Here is a 20,356-nt window from a genome sequence, read left to right on the forward strand (position 1 = left end):
ATATACAAGATGCATAAGTCTTGTACCACATAATCTTGGGTTAACATGAATCACTTAGACAAACTATGAATGAAGCCTCATGGCTTCTATGTGTTGACTCATAAGTCTAGCATAAGTTTAACAGTAAGTGAACCAAAGATGTATGTGATAAAATGATGTAAAACCTAGAAGGGGTTAAGTAAGAGTGTGAAACACACTAAATGGCGATGTGCATTGGCATATGATGAAATGAACATTCATGTAAAAGGGTGAGTAATTATGAAGAGCGAATGTGCTAAAGTTAATGAATGTGGTGACAACATGATAAGAGGCTAATGTAATAATTGAGAGCTACCTCAGATTAGCCTAAGTAAATGTTACTAAAACGTACTCACCTATGAGAGTATAAAGTTAATGAAAAGACATGTCTCTATAAACACTCTTATGAAAGTATTGAAGCTAATGCATACATAATACTAATGAAGAGATGAGAAATAATCTAATAAGCTATGATGTCCTCATGTTATAAGCCAACTTCCATGATGTATGAGTTGAATGAAATGGACCTTTATACTGAGCATCGATAAGTTAGCTATGAGCGGTGATGCCTTCTTTCGGGAAGGGCAGAAATTCACGAAACTCTCATGAGATGAGAATTTCTTGCATGCCGGGAATTGGTCTCTGTATATATCCTAGTCTTCGGACCTATAGTTCCAATATAGCGATCTAGCGGGGTTCAACTCCCATGAACCCTTGCATGTTTTGGGTCACTTTGGATGGTGATTCGATCTCTTTTCGGTGTAGGGGAGACACTGGATTTCATGATGCTCACATGATGTATCTCGGTTAAAGTTAAAGTTCCCAAAAAATTAACGAGGCCAACCTCAAATGATGCACATAATGAAATGAATGATACCAATGGTGTAAGGATAGGATAATCAAGAGGTGAGCTGGACTTAAGTGATGACGCTAGGTTATTCTTGGACATTGCACAGCAAACCCGATGTGAATCTTAAGCTACATCCTAGGTATGACTGGTGATTACACTAGTATATGAATGAATGAAAAATGAAGTATGTATAAATTAATGAAGCATACTCTGTTTTTCCTAATGAAGTCTCCCTAGTTGAGGTCCCGTATGTTGAGCCCTCATTTTGGGAAGTCCTAATGTCAAGTCCATGATTCCAAGGTCTCATGGCATATGAAAGAATGATATGAACTACGTGATATGATATGTGAAATATGTGATGTGTGGTTTGCAAAATGATAAATCTGATTATGCATGTTACACTCATTGCATTACTTTCCTAATTCAAAATTTTGTAGGTCCATTGACTTTCCTAATCCAAATTTGGCAAGTCCACTTACTGGACTTTTTATAAATCATGTTGTTATGAAAGAGCTATTCTTACTCATGCATGTCCTTGGTGTGTGCTTGCATATACCCATACTTAGTACAAGTGTGTACTAATTCCATACAATTATCTATTTTTAGGTGCATGCACAGGTGGACGTTAGATCGTACGTACAACGTTACAACTATCCGGACGTGGAGCTTGCATCTGGACTTTGTAGGCCCTCATGCTTTTGAGGTTGTATACTATTATTATCTAGCTTAGATGTAGGCCTTACCTAGTGGAGCATGTTCCACTAGTGTTTCATTTCCCACTTCATTTCAGATTTTGTATTGGTTCCATTTTGGCAAGTACATATTTAATGAAACTATGAACTATTTCTTTCATTTGATGATCTTAATTTTAGATGGTTGATTTTGAACATTTATGAGTTTTAGTATAATTTCTTATACAAATGTTAAATAACAAAAAGTTCAAAAGTTCTTCAAAAAATAATCTAGATGAAGTAAACATGACGTATGTAGGCTTGTCTGCGACCTCTGAGAGGTTAATGACGCCGGTCTCGTCCGGGGTGTAGATTCCGATCATGACAAGACGATCTCCACGTGACTAACTAATTATAACTCGATCTCAACGCGGACGATCTCAACCTGTTAGACCTCTACTAATACCCAGTCTCATGTCAATGCAAGTGCACACTATGATATCAAAAAAAGGAGATGACACAACATCTCAACAAATCAAATGTCGCTATGACATATGATCACCTCATATCACAATTATGCGAGTTTAGTAAGAACACAATCTCACATAATAAATCAAATCAATAATATATTAGTTAATGCCCATATGTTTTGGCATTCTCGGATTACAATCTGCATACTATAGTAATAAACGTTCTCATTATGACACTGGTATTCGTACCATTCTCAATACATCACATACAAATAAATAATCACATTGTTTAATATTACCCCTTTTTATGATTAAAATTTATCAAGGTAGACAAGTCAACCCTTCCAAATCCCACTACTCTTAAACATATACCACAAAGAAATGCATGCATTCGATACACTTAGAAAGAGTTTAGAAATCCACTTTCCTCAAATAGTCGTACAGTCACTCCGGAACCTGAGTCTTTTCCTTTCGTTAGGCTTCCAATTAATGCCATCTATTCAAATAATTAATCACAATAAAATTTTAAAACTATCAACAACCATATTACTATAGATCTAGACTAGACCAAAAAACTTACATGAACCTAAAATCAAGTTCCAAATTTCTGATGTCAATTATAATGTCACCCTCCTATTTCCAAATTTCAAATCTATGGTTATGTTTTAATTCTCCAATTCCATAAATCTAATGATACTTATACAATACAATGCCCTTAATATTTAATTACTTATCTCAATATATATAAAACTTTAATCGTGATATGGTATTGTATAATAGAAGTTCAACCAAGAGAGATAATGTGTCAAGACACGCAACTATAGAATATTATACACCAGTGAAATTCTTTGTAATGAATTCAATACCACCCATCATTTCTCTTCCAAACCATTATCGTATAATCCTAAGAATAATTACTCGATCATCCACCATGGATTTGTCTCCAACATTTTAATAACATCAACAATAGCGTAAAGAGAGAAAACGATAAACATGTATTCGTTCACAATTGTGTACCCAGGATAATCCCATTATCCTCAAATCAAACAGATAATAATAAATTCCTATCTCTACATTATTTTATTATTATTACAAGAAACAATTACTTAGCAATTCAACATACCCAATTGAATAATCCCATGTTGCACATAAACCCATTTTTTTCTAAATTTAAAATCTCTATTCAAGAATAAAATAATGATATGAATTCTCTCCTCCCCCAATTAATTAGTATATGTAAATTAATGCAATATTGAATGTGAATAAAGTTTTTTACATGGAGATTTTTTTATTAAATCTGTCGGCATCAAAGTTGAGGTCTCTCCCTTAATAGTTTTAGCCGCAACTAATTTGTTTTAGGTTAAAATAATAATAACCTCTCTTTAATTTATTAGTGTTTTGCATATTAACTAAATCATGGGTTTGGCCCATTAACTCCAAACTAAATTAATTACTTAAAAATTATCTCATTAATTATAAAATTTTAACTAAAATATAGTAATTAAAATTTCTATTTTAATTTATTTAAAGGGTATTTTTTGAAAGAGAAGGCTAATTCTTAATATGAATTTATGGGTCATTACACTTTTGATTGTTAGAGGACCTAAAGGGACTTCACGTTATATGTTGATTTAAAGGCTAATGTAAAAAATTTATAGAGATTTTGGCCACATAATAAGATTGGTAGCCAGCAAGAGAAACAAGAGTTTGGTGTATGGTAGAATTCAAGATATTTAGAATTTTGTGTCATAAGAATAACTTAAGAAAAATGAAGGAATCAAACCTCTCGTATAGTTCTTGGTTTGTAATTTAAAATTTTATTGATTTTTGCATAAGAGATTAGATATGACTGTAAAATGTGAACTAGTTTGGAATAGACTTATTAGGAGTTTCTCATCGACTTCCATAATGATTGAATTTTAGTTTGATTGACAAACAATGAGGTATGAAAAATTTAGTGTTTTATGTGGGGTTAAACTACTCAAATTATGATAGATGATTTAAGAGGGATGTACAAGGTGAGATATGATTCAACATGGTTATTAAGAATTTAGAGTTGGGTTAATACTACTCTATTGATGGGACTACATACAATGCTATGATGGGCTTCATAGACATGTGATGATGAATAGAGGTTATGACCTTATAGTTTACAAAATAATTTTGGTGACCAGAAATATTTCTAAGTGTTGGCATGAGGTATGTGATGATTTACAATTGTAGTAGCTAAAGTATGGGATGTGGAAGTGGTGTGGATTTTTATTTGGGTATGATTTAATAGTTTTATCTCGATTGAAAGGTACTATCAAAATTGAAATTACTTCTATTAGCCCTAGTTTAAGACTCATATTTGTTATGAAATGTTTAAATCTGAAGAGAGATAACCATAGTTTGAACATGTAATTGATATACTTTGATACTTATAGTTTTTTTTAAAGTAACATAATTGAGCAGTGTTGTTAGAGGTTCTGTATGTTGGGGTGTATCACTCGATAGAGGTTACTTGATCATTTTCCTCTTTGGATAAAATGAGATCGATTCTATTTGATAATTACTTGATGTTTGAAGATCATATTTATAGCTTAAGATCGAGGGATTATTATGTTCTAAGCGTGAAATATTGATAAGATCTATGATGAATTACGAATGTCTGGGGGTTGGTTGAGGTTCATCATGATTGTGGCTAATATTGATTAAGAATTTCATCATGGTTATGATAGATAATATTTGTCTTGATGGTTATGCCAAGACCCAGTTGGAGAATCGGTAAGCTGAAGAGTCCACTTGGAAATAGTTTTGTTGTTAGTTTAGTTTACATACAACAATAATTATCATTCGAGTAACGAGATGCCCCATTTGAAACCTTAAATGGGAAGATATCTCCAGTTGATTAGTTTGATACTTTTGGAGATGAGAACTTGGTTACTAATATTTTGAAGGAATCATTGAGACATGACATACCCTTCATTATTCTCACCTTCTTTTGATTGTTCGAGGACGAACGATGAGTAAATTGGTATCTAATGTAACGATCTCTTTGGTTGTTTTGAATACATTCTTATTTCATAAAATACTTTCAAAAGATTATAAATTGGTGTTTTGGACTATTCATAATTTTAATTATAAAATTAAAGGGGATAGTATAAATAATTAATTTATTTGGTGGTTAAAGAAAACAACCTTACAATAAATGATGAGTCACTTTCACTATTTATAAAATTAGTACTATATAGCAGTTAGGGTATAATTAATCTATGGAGGAAAGTAAGAAAATCACAGAAGGGAAAAAGGGTTGCGAAGAATATCGTAAAGTATGCGTTCAAGTAAAACTCGACAAGGTTAATATTTTGCTATACATATGTATTGATGATAGGATATATATTATGATATTGTAGTCATGATAGAATATTATACTAGTTAAATGGGAAAAAGGGATATGGACAATTGTTTCCTACGTGGCGGCAATATGATATTGCTGCCTGCAACATTTTAGTAGCGGATCCGAAACTGAATGGGTATAAAAATTTTACAAAAATTCCAAAACGGTATATAAAATTTTATATTAATCAAAACGGTAAAATCGCTGCCCCTGCAGCGACTTACAAAGTAAAATCGCTGCCCCTGCAGCGACTTACAAAGTAAAATCGCTGCTGAGGCAGCGATTTTGCGAAATTCTTTTTTTTTTAATAAAAAAATTAAATCGCTGCCCAAGCAGCGATTTCAAAAATTTTCTTTTTTTTAATAAAATCGCTGCCAGTGCAGCGATATATATAAAATTTTTTTAATATAAATCGCTGCCCTAGCAGCGATTTATAAAATTTTTTTTTAACTATTTTATATTATGGACACAGTTTGCATGTGATCCTCTTATATATACATAACATTTTTAAAAAGAATATAAAAAAAAACTTCGTAGCGATTTAATATATAAAAAAAATTATAATATTTTTTAAAATTTATGTATATAACTTATAAGAAAATATACATTATTTTTAAAAAATTAAAAATAAGTAAAGTAATAAATATATTTTCTTTCTAAAAAAAGATATTATATTAAATTTAAATTTAAATAATATTTGAATTCAAATAATTAATTTATTTAAATAAAAAATTAAAGGAAAAAAATTATTGAACTTTTTAAGAGGATCACATGCAAACTGTGTCCATAATAACTTGGATCATGCAAAATAGTTAAGTATAAGTCGCTGCCCCAGCAGCGACTTATATAAAAAAAAAAATTTTATAAATCGCTGCTAGGGCAGCGATTTATATAATTTTTTTTATATATCGCTACACTGGCAGCGATTTAAAAAAAATAAATAGAAAATTTTTGAAATCGCTGCCCAAATGAATTTCGCAAAATCGCTGCCTCAGCAGCGATTTTACTTTGTAAGTCGCTGCAAGGGCAGCGATTTTACCGTTTTGGTTAATATAAAATTTTATATACCATTTTGGAATTTTTGTAAAATTTTTATACCCATTCAGTTTCGGACTCTTTTAGTAACAATCACCGGTAAAGAATAGGGCAGAAATTGACATGTTACATAAAAGAAAATTGACTTTTGTGTGTTATGAATTTATAGGTTTTTGGGATTAAAATTATATTGTAATTGTCTGGTGTAATTATGGTAAGGATAATAATAATAATAGTAATCATAATATCTTGGAGGGTGCATAGATTATATGTGATAGACATGAGGTTTATTCTTCTCTTCTTTCACTTATCAATGTAGGTGATTAAACTGACTTGTAGGAAAATTATAATACAATTACAATGTGATGATTGAAAGAGAGTAAAATAATATAGCGAGTTAGCAGATTAACGCGAATTTTTAACTTACATATATCTGAGGTTATTTTCTTTTGTTCTCACATTATAAATTATATTTTTAATATATTGAGATAGGTAATTAAATATATGTGTATTGAATTATTTTAATCCCACTAAAGTTATTCTAATTTGAGAAAATTGGATTTAACCTTATGTTTGAACTTTGGAAATTGATAAAAGAACTATCAAATGAAATACACATTCGCCAACCCCCCACCCCCCCCCCCCCCACCCAAAAAAAAAACGAAGAAAAGAAGAATTGAAACACAAATAGCATTACACAATTGAAGAAGAATAGATTCATTAATTTTCTTAGTTGAATTTAGTTATGTATATATAGAAAATCTAAAAAATTAGAGAACTACTTTAAATTTAAATTCAAATAGTAACTACGATGTCGATTTTTTTTAATCAAATTTAAATCAATTTAATTAATTTAATAATTAAATTATTAATGGATTTGGATAATGGTTACCCATGTTCTTCTTACCTGCAAAGAAGAATAAAAAGTCATCCAAAATGTCCAATTAATTAGCATAAAAACAGTGCCATGGTATATTTCAATAAAATTTGAAATATTCTACTTCCTAATTTCAGTAAAAAGTTAAACTGTGGATTTTTAATTGTGTAAACACCGTAAATTAAATGGATCTAATAATTTATTATTATTTATTTATAAATTTTTGTAACTGTCATAAAATTAATTGGGTCTAATTAAGTATTGAAATGTGTTTATATGCTATAACCAGTTACCAAGAGAAAGATAATTAACCGTATGTGGTCACTAGTATGATCGAAGTCTTTACTTTTGATATATATGCATTGCCTCATCCAGGTGTGAGTTTATATTCGTGACTCTATACATTTCTATGAATTTTGATATTTTTCGGAGCAACTTCTTAAGCCCTTCAGTGTTTCGATACCTATTTGTAAGTTTATTCTAGTTGAGAGAGTTTTGTGATTGTACCATTTTTGTCAATCACTAGAAACCATGGCTTATTTAGTCGAGCTAGACATGGTGGACTTTGATGTAATTCTAGGTATGGGCTAGGTTCATGCTTCTGTAGAAATCTAGTAGTTAAGTTTCAGTTTCTTAATGTGCCAGTTATTGAGTGGAAGAATAGTTTAGTAGTGCCTAAGGGTCATTTTATTTCGTACCTTAAGGTAATAAAGATTGTTTCCAAGGGGGCATCTATCACTTAGTTTGAGGTAATGACTGTAGTGTTAAGATACCACCTATTCAGTCAGTTCCAGTTTTAAGTGAGTTTCTATAGGTTTTTCCAGATCTTACCGGAGTCCCACCTAAAAGAGAACTATTCTTCGATATATATACTATTATTGATGCTCGACTCATCTCTACTCCATTATATAGAACGGCTCCATCCGAGTTGAAATAGTTAAAAGATTAGTTGAGAGATCTCCTTGATAAAGATTCTACTTAACCTAGTGTCTTGCCTTAGGGGCTCCGGTCTTATTTGTATGGAAGAAGAATTTTCCTATTAGAATGTGTATTGATTATCGTAAATTGAACAAGATTACAATAAATATTATGTGTCCCCCTTCAGAGAATTGATGATATATTCAATCAACATAAGGGTGCCACTTGTTTTTTATTATAATAGACACTTCAAATCTGGCTATCATTAGTGAGAGTAAGAGAAAGTGACATCCGAAGACATCATTCCAGACCACTATGGTCATTATGAGTTTCTAGTTATGTCTTTTGGTTTGACTAATGCTGTTGTTGCGTTCATGGACCTGATGAACATAGTTTTTATTAGTCTAATATTGATATGTTTGTTATTATATTCATTGATGACATTCTAATTTAGTCGAGGAATGAGAAGGATTATGCTAGTTATATTAGAATAGTTCTTCAAACACTAAAGGATATGAAGTTTTATGCCAAAATTTCCAAGTCTGAGTTTCGGCTTGAGTCAGTGGAGTTCTTAGGCCATACTGTTTGAGGTAAAGGGATTTGAGTTGACACTCAGAAGATTGAGGCAGTGCAAAATTTGCCTAGTCCCTCATCTCCAACTATATTACGAGTTTCATGTGATTGGTTGGTTATTATAAGAGGTTTGTTGAGGGCTTATCATATATTTCATCCCCATTGACAAAGTTGAATCATAACTCTTTAATTAACATTTCAACTTCATGAAAAGATTAGAGTCATGTTTGAAAGAACCTTCCGAGTCATTTTGAGAAGTCTTTTTAAAAACTTTTAAAATTTGTTTTAAGAGTTGAGTACTTGAGTATGAGGATGACAGGAATTGGGTTTTATTTTTCAAAATGAATATTTGGGAACTTAGTACTCCCAAGCGTAAATTTTTTTTACATTTAAAATGAGAGGAAACTTCAATTTCCAAATGTGTTCATGAGGAGTTTTTAGTATAATATCTTTTAAGAAAACCTTTCGAGTAATACTCTCAAAGTTTGAGGATGTGAAAATACTTTTAAACATATGAGCATGAGTTATATTATTGGGACTAGTATTAAACAACAATATGGGGACGAGTTCAGACAACTCAAAGTCCTCATAACCCAACCCTTTAGAATAATATGAATCATAATTATACTAAATAATGGGCTTAATGCAAAATAAATTTCACTGAACCAATTCATACTAATATTCTTGACAAGTTCAAATTCTTATCAAACTAAAATAATACAAAATTGTGTATAATAACTTGAATATTACAATTGTCAATCCTTTAAAATTCACATAAAATAAACATAGAAATATTCTATAAGATCTGTTTGGTGATTTTAGTTATTGTCATTCAATCTTCTTTCAAGGTGAAGAAAACTCAGTCCCCGTAACAGTCTCATATATATGTTTATAAAAATATATGATACTCATATGTCTTCACATGTCTCAATGAAAAAATTAAAACTCTATTCATGTCAAAAACAATTTCATATAAAACTTTGCTTTTTGACAAAATATTCTAAGATAATGGATTAAAAAAATACATTAATGTTTTCATTCACACTCATGTAAATAAAAACGAACTCATAATTTTTTGAACATAAACGCAAACTGGATTTAGATTTTCTAAAATCATATAATGATGCTCATTTTATTTAATATGTTGATCCAAGTATTTATCACTTTTCTTAATTGATAAGTTTAGCTCTTTTGGTAGAGCAATTTGTTTACAAACTTTCCTCCAAAATTGTCCTATAATTTCATTACTTAGATTCAATAAGGAATAATAATTCCATAGTTCTTTGCTAAGAAAAAAAATCAAACTATGACTTGTGAGAATTCAATTAAAAAGCGAGTATGAATAATTTTATGATATGATGAGAATTTTCACGAATACTGACAATTGTAAGATATTGATACATTAGATTAAACAACTTGTAAATTATGAAATGCCTATAAATAAAGTAAAACTTTAAAATAATAGATTAAATTCTAGTATGAATCATTAAACCCACTTAACAAAGAAAAATATCATCCATTCCATTTTGCAGAACCTATAATAAAAATAAACTCGTTAGAAAAAATCACACAAAAAAAAAAGGATTCAGAAGGGAAAGGGGAGGTGGCCAAAGGAATGGGTTAAGGGGAAAGAGATATGGAGTTACTGATTGCGTTTGATGTTTTATGGGGAAAGTTTTATATTTGGCTATTTTTAATGTTTTAGAGGGGAAATGGTAAGTCCAAAATCTGAATGAAAAATGGGAATATTATTTTGTGCATATATAGAACAATATTTTATTATTATAATTATTATTATCCATATTTTTTATTAACTAGTAGTAAAACTTTTAGTTGGTTCAAGAATACTATCAAACACCTTTGTTGCATTAATTTTTAAACTGAATTAACTTAGCTTTTTTTAGTAAGAGGAGGAGGGGACAAAAACCCTGAATAGGTCATTATCTTTAAGCTTGGATTCAAAATCATCCATAAAATTGCAACTGAATATAAACATAATTAGTACATGCATATTGAAACTTTAATAGAAAACAACCCAAAAAAACAAATCGTGATTACACACAACAAAAATTTCTTTAATAAAAAGATTCAAATAAAAAATCTTCGCTATCATATGAAAAAATTTGAAAACCATTATTAAGAAAATATTTGTAATTTTAGAGAAACTTAGAAGCAATAAGTGATTGGGAAATCAAGAAAATAAAATCTGCCTAAAAAGTACATGTGGTTTAATGAGAAAGAAATATAGTAGAAGTGCTAATAGAAAAGCAAAAAATATTGAACAGTCAATCATATTGGACAAACTTTATAGTACAATTGACATTGCTATTGTTACAATTATTGATTAGAATAGATAACAAACAAAATACCATGTACAATTTGTAGTACTTTTGGTACAACTTGTATATGTTGTGTTAGTCCTTTAGGAGTGCACTTCTAAATAAGAGTAAAGTAATAATATATACATAAACTTGCTTCTAAATAAGAGAAAGTAATAATATATACATTAACTTACTTCTAAATAAGAGTAAAGTAATAATATATACATAAACTTACATAAATCATTCTTATCTGTGTATATCTTTTCAAACGTTCTGTATATATATTGTTAATGCAAAATTACTAAAATAAGTTCACTTCTAATATAGATATATCATGATTCGATTTATGTAAAACAAGAAAATGAAGTTTGTTACATACATTATTTAAGAGAGTTTAATCGCAAAATAAAAAAAAACAAACCAAAATTTTCATTCTCAAGTCTTTAGCATTAAGAAATAATCAAGCAATGAAAAGCACTTGGTTCAAATCCAAGTGCTGATATGATTAATACATATGATACATGCCTACAAAATCATGCTACTAATTTTGGTATGTATTCAGTTGATGGATGTCGTGATTTTACGAAGAAGGGTGATAATGGAACTAAAGAAGAATACATTTGTGCTGATTGTGGGCGTTTTAAGAGTTTTCATCGAATGAATAGTCAATCATTGTATATTCATCTAATAATCTGATCTCTCTTCTTTTACCCACATGTTAATCCACATGGTGGTGGAAATGTACCAGTTATTATTTATCCTTCAATGACTCGTTTTGTACCAGAAGGCCCATTTTATACTACTATCCATGACATAATGAAATCTTTAGTCCATGATAATTTGTTGGTGACACTTGTTGGTTATTACAATGGATGAATATTAACTAAGAAACAATCTTTATTTTATTAGCATAAAGTTATGTTAATTAATTTCTAGTATGTTTTGTCCACATACAATTGAAAGTTCATAAGAATAATTACCCAACCTATGATATAGAGTTGGCTGTGGTGGTATTCGCCTTAAAGATATGGTGTCACTGTTTGTATGGTGTTCATGTCGATGTATTCACTAATCACAAAAGCCTACAATATGTGTTCACTCAGAGCGAGCATACTCTCATACAAAGTAGGTGGTTAGAATTCCTCAGGGATTATGATATGAGCATTCTTTATCAACCAGGTAAGCCTAATATAGGTGCAAATTCCTTAAGCAGGTTATCTATGGATAGTATTTCCCATCTTGGTGAAGATAAAAAGGAACTAGAAAAAATATGTCAATAGACTTGCATGCTTAGGAGTCCGACTAATGGATTCCAAAGAAGGAGGAATAGTGGTGACGAATGGAGCTGAATCATCATTAGTATCAAAAGTGAAAGAAAAGCAAGACCAAATATCTCATTTTGCTTCAGTTGACGGCAAATGTTCAAAAGCAAAGAGTATTATCTTTTGAACAAGGGGGAGATGTTGCTTTGAGATATAAGGGTAGATTGTCTGTACCAATGTTGGATGGACTTTAAGAGAAGATCATGGAGAAAGCTCATATCTATAACACCCCGTATCCAAAATAGACCAAAACCCAGTTTTTCAGAAAATCTACAAGCGAATAGACGGTGGCCGTCGACGGACCGTAGTCTGACCCATGGTCTGTCCTACACATCCGTCGATGGAGTCGAAAACCCCCATAATCTCAGTCCAGGAAAAATTTGACTAAGTGTCGAACGATGGACATACCTACAGTCCGTAGGTCAGACTACATTCCGTAGTCTGAGTTCGTCGATCAACACCCAATTCACCCAGTCTCTGGTATGAACCACGATTGACCAGCACAGTCCGTAGATGGACCTATGGTTCGTAGGTCGGACCGTAGGTTAGAAATAGTACATAGTTAGGGGGGAAATGCAGTTGGGTCAACTTCAATGATCATAACTCTTAGCACAAAATGAATTAGGTGCCCCATAACCTATCAAGATATAGATAATTGAATAAGACTTCCATCGCCACCTATCTTGCTAAAATCATACATCCGAGTAAAAATTTATGCCCGTTCTAGTAAAGTCTTTCCGAACAGGCCCAACCTACAGACCAAACGACGGAACGTTGATGGAATGACAAATCGTCTATCCTGGTCGTTGTTCGGTCCGACAACAACTTACCCAGGGGTTTTTTAGTCTTTTCCCACTTCATTTAAACCCTAAGATACGTTGTTTCGACCCTAACTCATCATATTTTAGTCAATTTGAGCCTAAAAATATAACTAAAACTTATCTAAGTCAATTCATTAATAAAAAACTTAGAAAATTAGGAGCAAGAAAGGAGAAAAAAGGTCAAGAACCCTAGTTCAAGAACGCAACAAGGTTTAAGCAGTTCTAGGCAAAAAATCTAAGGTTTTTCTATCAATTTTATTACCAGGTATGTGAGATTTCACTATTGGGTTCCTTTCACCCATTGGGTCCCTAGTTTTCAGCCTATTCTTGATTCTCTTATCATGATTAAACCTAGGATTTCTAGAACTTCATGAATTTATTAAATATATGTTCCAAATAAAATTATAAATGTATTATTCAGTTTATCGCTTGAATATTAGAATCCTAGCTTTCTATTTCTTTAGTTTTTGAATTACACATGCTAGATCAGATATTTCAGCTATTCACTAATACATGCCTTAGTTTTTAATGCATCATTATCAGATTAAATGTTGCTTCCTCAGTTTGCATGTTATGTTTTGAGATATCCAGTTATTACATAAATTCAGACATAACCATTTAACTACATAAAGCAATAGAGTAGCATAATACTGAGTTGGACTAAGGTTCAGCGTACCCAATTAGTCCCAAAACTACTAGCCAAGTAGCGAGTAAGTCCTCTTTTTTGGCAATAGGTTTAGTGATCATGCTAGCATGCCCTTATACCTCTTGCAGGGTATATTGGGTCCTCTTGATAAGGCGTATACATCGAACTCCACATTTAGCTCATGTGGTTTTATTATAAGTTATTAGTAGCTCTGACAGTTCAGTCAGGCTCTCTTGCATTGACCATTTATCTGTATATTCAATATCCAGTTTCATTATGTTATAAATTGGTTATTGCATTCAGTTAGCTCATAATTCTCTGTATCATATTCAGATTATTATACTTGCTTTTGAGCTTGTTCAGTTAATTTTTATTTTAACTTTATTCTATCCTTTAGAACATGACACAGACTCACCATGCACTAATACCTATCCTCTTCAATTTCTCACCGAGGTGCTAACAATTCCGATATTGCAACTAGTGTCCTCACTTTAGAACAAAATCCTCATTTTTCACACAATGATTTCAGTTTGAGTATAAGGGTCACATTTCAACACTCGCTCTTAGAACAAAGTCACACTCATTCATACCTATTGCCATAAGCTTGCCCTTATTTTCACTGCCTTAAGTTCCCTATACAACCTTTAGGATCACGATAGGACTTTTTTAGCTTGTAACGTAGGCTGAGAGTCAGTTAGGGTATATTTAGGTATACTTTAGTGACTTTTTGCCCTCCTTGACATATCGGCTAAACCTTCCACTTTCTATCACTTTATCTCGCCCAGTTTCTCCTATTCTTTCGCCTTGTTGTTTCCCTTCTTTCTTCATTTGTGTAAGTAACTCTTTTCTTTTCTTGTTTGTAATTCTTGAATATTTCTCTTTTTTTTTCAACGAGTTGTTGAGTCACTTTACTTTTGTTCTTTCTCTCTCTTTGTTCTTTCAACCCCACTTTCCAGAGCATTCCTCAAAACAGCCACCCTCAACTCATGGCTTTGCCATGAGTCAAGGTACACAATACCCAAAGTCGGGTTAGGGCCATAACGAAGAATGTTTATACATTAGCCACCCTCATCTTATGCTTTTGGCATAATCTTAGGTGCACATGTCCAAGGAGGGACCAGGGCCAACATATTGTTCCAAGAAAAGATCAGTTGGGGTGAAAAAGAAAGGTCTAATTTTAAGCTCAAATTATTTGGATCAAAGAAGGATAACTTTCATTTGGTTTCTTTTATTTAGGCTAGAAATGGGCTATATTGAATAAGGGCCTATGATCCTTTCCTAATTGTCTGTTACAGCTTACTTTTAGCAGGACTAACCAGGCAAGTTCTAGCTCACTATCAGTAGTGGACTATTCAACTTTCCTCACACTCACTTGACATCTCATCACTATACCAGATTATGAGACACCTAGTTCGACTTGAAGATTTAGGGTAGTGCAATGGTGTAACTCTATTTCATATTTAGAGCCACACAATTATCAGTTACTACGCCTTTTCATGCAATATTTTCCAGTTTTATCGGGATATCATTTTAGCCATCATGCTTCAGAGTTAAACTATGTACAAAAGATATAACGTGCCGGTTCAACAGAAAAAGTAATCAGTCTTTTGGGGAAAAAGAACAAAGGCAAGAAAACCCCAAAAGAGGATAGAGAGTTGGGCTACTCAGACTTCACCCTAACACTCATTTTCCATTTACCCCACCCCCAACAAAAAAGCATGCAATTGTCCCCAATGCATAAAAAAAAGAAAATCTCAAGATTAGAGGGGTAGGTGATGCAAACCAGTGGTGCATAGCGCCGTCGATCAACAAGCTGGTGGGTTTGGTTTCCCAGAACCCACATCCTCTGCAATCTGGACACCCTTAGTGGTGTCCTCAGCAATTTGGACACCCTCAGTGATGTCCTCAGCAACAACCACACCCTCAGTAGTGCCTCCTGCTGTCTCTATAGTGCGGGAGCTAGACGCCCCAGCCGCTATCTGCGATGCTCTGATGTGGTGTGCCTCCGCCTCAGCAAGTGAGCCTCTCCTCGCGGCCTCCATCTCTCGGCGCTCCTTCTTCCTTACTCACGCCTCATCCTTTGATCGACCCCGCCACCTCTTGGCACTCTATCTCGGGGAAGGTGGGGGAAGTTCTGACGTAGAAAATAGGGCCGCCAATACAGTGTCCTCAACAGGCTTGACAGGCTCCAATACTCTCGCCTCTAGGATCGTGTCGATGTCTGCACGAAGACTGTCGACTGCAGGCTGGAGAGTCGACACATCTACCGGAGGGGCTGGACCGGCTAAGACTCTCAACTCAAATGCATCGAGGCGCTGGTGAACCTCAGTAATCTTGCGTTGCATCTTCCTCTCCATACGCGCTTTAGACTCAGTAATAGCCTTCTGCATCCACGGCTGGATATGATGCAGAAGGGTGGCCATTTGTGCCTCCAATTTTTGGACCCTAGCCAGCGGGGCCGGTAACGGTAGAGGAGCTGTACGAGATGAGCTCGGGGCTGGGCTACTACCCGGGATAGACTCGACCGGGGGAGTGTCAGTGGATGCCTGTGTAGCGGTACGAGCCTGGGCCACCGTGTCCGCAAGATCATCAGCAAGTGGTGGCAGCTCTGGACGGGGCCCTCGACGTGGGACCAACTCATTGTCCTCGTCTCTGATGAGGCCGACGTCAATAATGCCCTGTGGGGTCTTCAACTGATCTATGTGCCATATGGGCACACCTGTGGTCCTGCAAAGAGCAAAAATCATACACGGGAAGGGGTAGGTAGTAGTGACCTTGAACGCCCTCTCGTGCATGACTGCCTGGAGAAGCCATGCGAAGTCAACCTCGAATCAAGCTATCATCGCCGCTATCAGCACTGCTCGATCCCAAGTGACGATGTTATCAGCAGCTGTGGGGGAAAGGCAGTGACGGACGAGCAGCCACAAGAACTTCGCGACGAACATGAGGTTGGCCTTCTTGATGGCCCCCTTTGGCTCAGTGACCCAATCTGCACCCTCTCCGTCGACTGATAGATGCAGGGCCATCCACCTCTTGGTGGTCTCTCTCAGTGCCTGCTTGCGCAAAAACTTGTCATCCTTCACGATCTGCCAGCGGTAGTCAAACTCGGCAGTGTGGGGGGTCCGCGTAGCATCTGCACTCTCACCATATAGGAACCGGTGGATGGCTGGCAGGGAAATGTCAACCTGCACGCCCCGGACTCGAACCTGCTCCAGTGGGGCCTATTTAGCGGGAGCAGCCCGCCTATCGATCTGTGATCGGAGAGTCGCTACGTAGGATGCGAAGAACTCTCGGACCACTTCCTCTCGGCATCAATGGGAGACTCCCTGTAAGTACCCGCCGCTCCAAGGTGAGTGTCCGAGTTATTACCCCTTTATCAGTAAGGAATTTTACGTCGGAGTAAACTTGAAACGGGCCTTCGACGCACCACCGGTTTGGCTGGTCAGAGGCTGGGGTGGGGACCTGGGTTGGTGCGCCAGATGTGGAGTCTGAACTGTCAGCCTCATCAGAGGAGGCCGACGCTGCAGCGGTGGTGGGTGCGGGAACCTCAGCAGATCCTGAAGCTTCCTTGGACCAGGATACTCCTAAGGAGCCAGACGCTCCTTCCTCGTTTGTGGCTGACCCAGAGGGTGTGCCGGTCAGTGTGCGCTCCTCATCAGACTGGGAGGCAGTGACTACGCCGGACGCCACCGTCTTGGGTGTGGCACTGGGGGCACGTGCAGCACGGGAAGGTGCGGAAGTGCCTGGGGGAACATATTAAGGGTCCCTCTCATCATCATACCCGATGATCAAGCGTGCAGATGGGGCAACAGACTTGGATCGCCCGCGTGCGTAGGCTCGGTCTTGCTTGGGTTCCATAGTAGATAGTACCTGAAAAGGATAACTATTAGTACGAGTAATGTTAAACAAGACAAGCAAGCCCATACAACATAAAACATTTAACATAGTGAGTTAGTGATAGTGAAACTGTATCATACGATGGGCTGGATGACGGCTCGTCGTGGATACGACGGACTGTCATGAGGTCCATCGTGTTGTACTTAGTCAATGTATATAGAAAGAACTCTAAAAGAGGGGTCACTGACCATCATGACGGTCAAGCAGGACGGACCGTCGCTGGGACGACGGTCCGTCGTAGGACACTTAGAAAATTTTGAGAGACCCTGATCAGAGGGGTCTCTGACCATCATGACGGTCAAGCAGGACGGACCGTCGCTGGGATGACGGTCTGTCGTAGGACACTTAGAAAATGTTGAGAGACCCTGAGAAACAGGGTCTCTGACAACCATGACGGTCGTGCAGGACGGACCATCGTGAAGACAACGGTCCGTCACAGGAGTCGTTGGGCAGGGGTGCTAGGGCTTGTGTGACGGACCCTACGACGGTCCGTCGTGTGCGCGACGGGCCGTCATCGGGGTCTCGTTCTGAGTAGCAGTGTTAGAACTAGGGGTACCCTACACATCCCCGATTAACCCACATGGTTGTGTAGTGTTGTGGACCTATATGTGTCTATCCCAACGACCTAAGAAACTACCAAAGCAAAATCACCTATGCCTATGGTTATCAACATGGCACATACGAACATTTTGAACCTAGGTTTAGACATAAACATATAAAGGAAACAGTATACAACTAAGAACTAAGCTAATACTAACTACAAAACCAAAATGCAAGATAAATAAGTATAAATGTAGAGACACATACCTTGGAAATGGAGAAGAAGACAAACGGAGAATGGTTCTGGCAAGGTAGACACCGACTGTAGCAGCACCGACAAGTAGATGATAATGATAAGGCTTAGGTGGTTTCTGGGAGCAATGATCAGTGAGGGGAAGTGTGGAAGTTGAAAAGAGAGGGGAGATGAGGGGAATAAGGAAGTAATGGGGTGGAATATGGAGGGGGGGGGGAGTATAAACGGTCAGATTTTGAAAAGGGTCCAGCCGGGTCGGGTCGGGTAGATTTCATTAATCGCGCGACAGTTCCCCGACAATGGTCCGTCGCACTTGCGACGCCCCGTCGTAGGTTCCGTCGTGTGTGCCCTAATTTCAAAAATGACAGAAATACGTACCTGGTGTGACGGATGCATACGACGGTCCGTTGCCTTCGCAACGGTCCGTCGTTGTATCCGTCAGTGGCTACTGCGGAGTAGTTTTCTGCATAATTTCCTGGTGATGTGCCTGCAAATTTAAAACCCATTTATAGAAAAAAACATGCTACTATTATTAAAAAGACGATAAGTATTGGGTTGCCTCCCAACAAGCGCCTGATTTAATGTCACAGCACGACTGGGGCCACTTGATTACTCAGACTTCATCAAGATGGTATGCCTCGATCACTTTATTCCCCGATGTTTTATGCCCAAAATAGAGTTTCATTCTATCTCTATTCCTCTTAAACCGCACTCCCTCCTTGGAGTTTAACTCAACTGCTCCATGAGGGAATACTTGGGTAATCAAATAAGGGCCTGTCCATTTGGACTTGAGCTTGCCCGGAAGACGAGGCACCCCAGAACTGTCTACAAGCACCAAATCTCCCACCACAAACTCTTGTTTTGCATTTTTCTTTTCAGTCTCCTTCTTCATCTTTTCTTTGTGGTCTATGGCAGATACCGATTGGAGTTCACCACTCTGCCTCATGGTCTTACAAATGTTGAAGGTCGCTTCTTCATTATTAAGCCAGAAAGTCATCTGTCCCTTCTCCATATTAACTAAGGCTCTACCTGTAGCAAGGAATGGCCTCCCAAGAATAATAGGCACTTCAAAATCGACCTCACAATCTAGAATAACAAAATTAGCCGGAAAGATGAATGATTCCACTTTTACTAGCACATCATGGAGTATCCCTATAGGCCGTTTCACTGTCCGATCAGCCATCAGCAGCCGCATCGTAGTGGATTTTGGATCCCCCAATCCCAACTTCTTGTAAATTGAGAGGGGCATGAGATTTATGCTTGCCCCTAGATCACATAATGCTTTCGCAAAATGTAATGACCCAACTGTACAAGGGATAGTGAACACACCAGGATCTTCTTTCTTTTGTACGAAATGTCTAGTAGCGATAGCACTACAATGCTGCAGTCTATCATTATCCTCGAAAGTGAACGATCTTTTCTTTGTGACTAGATATTTCATAAATTTTGCGTAACCGGGAATTTGTTCTAAAGCTTCTACCAAAGGGACATTGATAGAAAGTTGCTTCAACATATTTATGAAAAGCCGGTATTTACCATCCTCGGTCTTTTTCACTAATCTCTGAGGGAAAGGTGGTGGTGGCCTAGGCATGGGAATTACCTTGATGGGTACTTCTGCACCTTTTCCATTACTTTCCTCTGCTTCACCACTACCCTTTACCACCTTATCATTATCCTTTCTCACATTTTTCTCGGCAAATGGCATAGGTGGGTCAATGGTTTGCCTACCACCCCAAGTAGTGATTGCCATACAGTGCGCATCATT

The sequence above is a fragment of the Solanum lycopersicum genome, chromosome 5, assembly GCF_036512215.1.
Source record: "Solanum lycopersicum chromosome 5, SLM_r2.1".
Classification (NCBI taxonomy): Eukaryota; Viridiplantae; Streptophyta; class Magnoliopsida; order Solanales; family Solanaceae; genus Solanum; species Solanum lycopersicum.